Source organism: Dipodomys ordii, unplaced genomic scaffold (assembly GCF_000151885.1).
Source record: "Dipodomys ordii isolate 6190 unplaced genomic scaffold, Dord_2.0 Scaffold17, whole genome shotgun sequence".
NCBI classification, from domain to species: Eukaryota; Metazoa; Chordata; class Mammalia; order Rodentia; family Heteromyidae; genus Dipodomys; species Dipodomys ordii.
The window spans coordinates 757,954-763,984 of record NW_012267233.1 but is presented as its reverse complement, the minus strand read 5'-3'; positions in this window follow the sequence as shown (position 1 = coordinate 763,984).

The following is a 6,031-nucleotide window of genomic DNA, read 5'->3' as shown; positions in this document are numbered from 1 at the left end:
AGGTCCCATGGTTTCTCTTATTTGCAATATCTAGTATATGTCTGCATCAAGCAGAAGAGGTCAGGTAAGGTGATGTTAGGAAAATGGAATCTAAGATATGTATTCAAATGTTTTTTTTTCTTTCATGTGATTGTTTGTAACACATTTATAAGATTATTTCTTTGTTGCTTTGTATGTCCCTCCCCCACAGGATAACCCGTGCTTTCACTGTATTTCATGTCGGCATAATTTGTGGAGGGGAAAGGGAAAAACAAATCGTTTAAATAGGGATACAGGTGGATCCATTGCAACAATGAGATGTACAAGTTGTTATGTCGAAAACGAACTTTACAACTTTGGTGGGGGGAGCAGGGACGATTGGGTGGGGAGGCGGAGGGCGGGGGAGGATGGGAAGGGATGCGAAGGGGAAACAAAGGTGGAGGCTACAATGCTTGATAAGAAATGTACTCATTACCTGGCCCATGTAATTATATAAAAAAAAAAAAACATGCCACTTCTTCCCCTTTTCATACTTTGGTTACTGAAAGCATTATTTGAGTCTTCACCACAGCTGCCTGTATCTTTGTGTCAACTCTAATGTGGAACGCAATGTTGTTTTATGGTCTGCCTGATAGAAGAGTAGATTACAAAAGCATTAATTAAAGGTTATAACTTTACACACTGGACAAGAAGGAGTAGGTTTGTAATTTTGACAACTAAAGAATTTAGTTCATTTTTTTCATGAAGTTGGAGGAAGGTTTTTTTAAAAAAAATATTTAAATTTCAATAGGAAAATATTAGTGAGCCAAGTGCAATATCACACCTACACTAAACAAGCGCCATGCATTGTTTTTTACCAGAAAATAGGAAAAAGTAGCATTTTAAAACAAGCAATTCTTAATGTGAAAAAACCAAAACTTCAATAATGAGTATTTTAGTGAAAAAAATAAAACAACATGATAACTCCCTTGGGCTTTTTGCAAAACTCACATAATGTGAAGCATGCGAAGCAACACCAGAGACAATTTGAGAAAATCATTGTCTTTGTGTATAATATTAAGATCTTAATGGTGTTGAAAATTATCCGGCAACATATTGAACTCAGATGAGAAATGAAATCTTCAAGAGTGATATTGGCCTTAGAGATATGCAATCACGTAGAGAGAACGCCACCTATTTCATTCTCTCAGGCATCTAGAGAATACTGCTAACGTTGGTGGTGGTTTTCCTGTTCATGCTGTGTCATTGACATGGGTTAATCATATAGAGAAAATATACATCAGCCCTCTGACTCAGAGGTTTTTATCTGTTGAGAGATATGGACGTGTAACTAAGTGCAATCGAAAAGGTTCAGTTAACTAAAATATACAGATGTGAGAAATAACAATGAAACTTCAATGTAGAAAAAAATCCACTTAAAATGCTTGTAAAACAAATTGTAGTGGGAGAGTTCACCATATTGGGGGAAAATGAACAAAAGGGGAAGGAGAATGAATATGGTAGAAGTCATGTAGGAACAAGTATGAAAAAACAATAATGAGGTTGTTGAATGTTTTTAAGAAAAAAGGAAGGAAGTCACAGAAAATGATGAAAGGGATACAGGTTATACATGTACAGAAATATCACAACAGAACCTTATTATACAACCAGTACAGACTAATAAAAAACTTCAATATGCTTGTTTCTGTAATAAAGATAATACAGAGAAAGAAGCATGAATAGTAAATTTCAATGGTTCAAGTAAGCTCTTGAAAAACATATCATGACCCTCAAACCAAGTTTTGATATTTGTTCAAAAATTCCATTATTTATTATCCAGGTAGCACATTTTCTCTACTAAAACATTGAATAGTACAAAGTGATATTACACCTGCAATCTAATACTACCACCTAGAGTTACACATGATAAAATTTTAGACTTTTTCTCCCTAGTATCAATCTACCTTTTTATTTTAGCAACCTAGCACTGTATCTTATACCATGTTTTATGACAGCATATGTATTAGTCACTTTAAGTTTACTATAAAAAACCTGAAAACAGTTTAATAAATTTCTAATATTTTGTAAATTTAATTTTTATCACATGAAATTATGTTTCATATGCCAGTCTTCCCTCTTTTTACCTACAAGACATATGTCCCAAAGTCTGAGTACCTACCTGAAACTGTGGGCAGTACTTTAAGAAGTCATCTTCATAAATTTTCTACTTGTCTGAAAATGAGAATTTGGTATTGAAATGGTAGATGAGAGAGTGTGTTTTCTTAAAGGAATATTTTTTGATAAATAAGGAGTATTTGTCTGAGAACAGAAGATAACACACAAAGGCACACAGTACTGGCACATAACAGTGGATTTTAAATCTACAAGCATGCTCTCTTTCTACTTCACAAAGTTCAGGTAGTTCCCTCCTGGATTTGGAGAGAGAAGGAACATACAGAAACCAAATCATAAATACACTTTTATATCATGATCAGTAACTTATCTATTATCCTGAAGGCAATGGAAATTCAATGAATGTTTGCTGAATGTAATTGATTTACCCACTTAGGAAGCATTTGCTTCCTTAAGGAAATCAGACTAGTTATAGAATATGTAGCAAAGGCCCATGTGAATATTCTTTCTTCAGGAAGTGTACTTTATTATCATTGGAGAAATTAAAGAAAGCCTCATTAAATAATTAATTCTAGTTAATTAGTCAAAAATATAACTGCAAATGCTTTTATATGAAATACTTTAAACATGATTTTTGAAATCTGAGATGAATACAAACCATTGGTAAAGTCCTTGAATAGGGACTGGCTAATCAGAGATTTCTACCTCCTGTTCTTTTGCATAAATCAAACCCACAATTCATATGACTATGACTCATTTTTCCATTTCTTTGAGATAAAGCAAAATGTGTTTAAAATGTAAAAAAGCATCTTAAATGCTGACTCTGTCACCAACATTACCTACAAAGTTTTATGCATTTTCCAACTTCATAATGTTTTAGTTGTGTGCATATGATCACATAAAATGATATTATCAAAATGAACTCCAAGAACTGGAAACAAGAGGGTTTGTTTTTGTTTTTGTTTTTTTCTTTGTTACTATTTTTGTTTTTGTCTTGTTTGTAAGTTTATCTGTTTGGGAGTAAGTCCAGAATGGTGGGGCAAAGGGTTAACTAATGCAGTTTTGATATTCACTAGACACTGTTAAAACTAAGCTATACAACTTGCAGGTGGGAATGTGAGGAAAAAACTGGGAAAGAGAGAGAAGGGATGAGACTATTTTTAAAAAGTAATGTATTCATTACCTGACTTATGTAACTGTAAATCCACTGTATATAACCTATACAATAATAATAGAAGGAAATAGCAAATAAAATATTTAAATCTGAAAAATGTATACTGAGAATTAATAATATTTCCACAGAAATTTAAAACAATTGTTTTAGAATACCAAATCCAGCTCATGTTTCATTATAAAAATAAAGTTTGTTCTTAGGTTCATTAATTGACTTAATATTTAATTAATGGATTTGTTAGTAATTACTGATACTGGCTTAATCAGGTTTACTAGTTCAGGAGAAGCAATTTGGAACTCCAAGTCCCCCTGCCCTCCTGCCACATCATAGGCCAATACTGGGCCTGGGTGCTGTCCCTTAGGATTTTTAATCAAAGGTGGCACTCACCCACTTGAGTCACACCTCTGCTTTCAGCTTTTTGTTGGTTAGTTGGAAATAAGAACCATAAGGACTTTGTTGCTGGCTACAAACTCCAAACCTCAGAAGCTAAGACCATAGGCATGAACCACCAGTGCCTGGCTTTTCCATTATTCTCTACTCTAGAAAGGGAGAGCATTGGCAAGCCAAGCAAGACTTAGATAGAGGGTTTTAAGAGGAACTATCAATAGAATTTGTCCTTTCTTGAAATTTCCAAAACTGTATATGAAAGTATAATAAATTGGGAAACATCATACATTTTCTCAGAAAAATGAGGATGACTGTAATTAAAGCACATTATGAAAATGTCATAATAAAGACCCATTAAAATGTTCCCCAAAATCTATTTCCAATATATATGTTTGTGTCCAACAACTAAAAATTCGCATTACATTTTATTTCATTGTTGGAAAATTTGAGCCAATTCCACATGGCTTTAAAAATATAAATATTATTTTATTGACCATGACTTTAATCTGTATTTTATTGATACCTTGTATGAGTTTTCTCACATGTACTCTGGTCATTTAAACTTCTTATGTTGATATTTATAAACAAAACTTTTATGATCAAGTGACTTAATCTTATTTAAAGGAAAAACTATGTAATGATCCCCAGAGAGCTAATACAAAAATACTTTGAGACAATTAAGAAAAGCTATATAGCCAGTGACCTTGCCTTTCCTGACTCCTTATTATAACTCCCTCATGTTTTGACTCCTAAAGATCGTTTTAACCAATCAGCCTTAATCGGGAAGCCAGACAAGTTTGGCCAACAGTGGGTACTACCAGATGTCTGGAAGACGAAAGGGCACAGAGACTAGCAAATTTGGATTCCTGTTCCAACCCTAGAACTTTAGCAATGTCCCGACCCTACTTAATTGTGTCTCCTCTGAGATTAGCCATAATGGGCTCCAGAAACATCAAGTTATTTCTTTTCTGCTGATTTAAGTTACTAATGGTTTCTGTAGGGGACCCTAATACCCTACAAACACTTTTGTATGTGGGGGGGAGGGGCGGGAGGGGGTTGGTCGTAGGACTTGAACTCTGGGCTTGGGCGCTGTCCCTGAACTCTTCAGCTCAAGGCGAGTGCTCTACCCCTTGGGCCACAGTGCCACTTCCGGTTTTCTAGTGGTTTATTGGAGATAAGAGTCTCATGGACTTTCCTGCCTGGTCTGGCTTTGAACCAGGATCCTCAGATCTCAGCCTCCTGAGTACCTAGGATTACCGGCGTGAGTCACCGGTACCCAGCCTACAAACACTTCTTTAAATAGCTCTTCAGCCAATATTCTATTTTCCAATAAGACCCATGATGTACAACTATCAATTATCAGTCTAAAACAGCCTTGTTACATGTTTGCTACTCAAAAATACTTCAAAGTTCTTAGGTTTGTTTGTTTTGCATACTTCGTTTAGGTTTATTTTAGTTCTACCTGAAAACAAAGAGGGAATAAAAACAAAACTAATTTTACATTACTTCATAAATATTTAGTATGATCCTATACTTTCACTCCACAATCCCACTGCTAAGACTGTGTCATTTGCTAATACTTAAGTGTCTGATGATACATGTCAGGGATCATAACCATAAGGATCCAGGACAACCAAGGAGGACTGATAATAAGGAAAGCCAGCCAAGTTCGGTGAACTAGGAAGAGCAGGATGGAGCAGGTGGAATAAGTCCACATTATAAATGCAACATTTCTAAGCTGTCAAAAGTAGTTACTGAAATGCAAAAGCCAGACCTAGAAGCCATTGATATTTTCAGAGAAACCAAAATCCATAAATATATTACAATTTATTTGCAAATGCTCACTCATGATGTTGGCTTAATTTTATTTTTAATGATGTGGAATCTAAACCAGATGGACCTGCTGGGGTTTTTTTCCTTTATATTTTTTAATGCACAACTCCTAGAACCCTTACAATATCAAGGCAATGCATGCAGTTGATGAACCAGGTTTGCATGTCAGCTAATATTTCTAAAAGTCATTTAGTAAGTTGTCCTCATAGAGGGGATACATTAGATGTTAAACTGATAAACATAAGTACCACACTTTATCTTAGCCCAAAGGCTGAGAAGGGAAAGTCTACAATTTAGATCTTGCTCTCAGAGACCAGTGTTTATCTTTGATGGATATATAAGATGGTTATTGGTTGTATTACTTGAAATGGCAAATATTTAGACACAGAACAGTGACACTCATAAAGCAGGTTTTATTACACATATAAGCTAGTATGTTCCAATTAAAAGTACAATGTGGATCTGCATGAATGAACTGAAAAGTATATGCTATTTATATTTGCGTTATCTTGCAATAACTTTCAAAATAATATAAAGACAATGGTG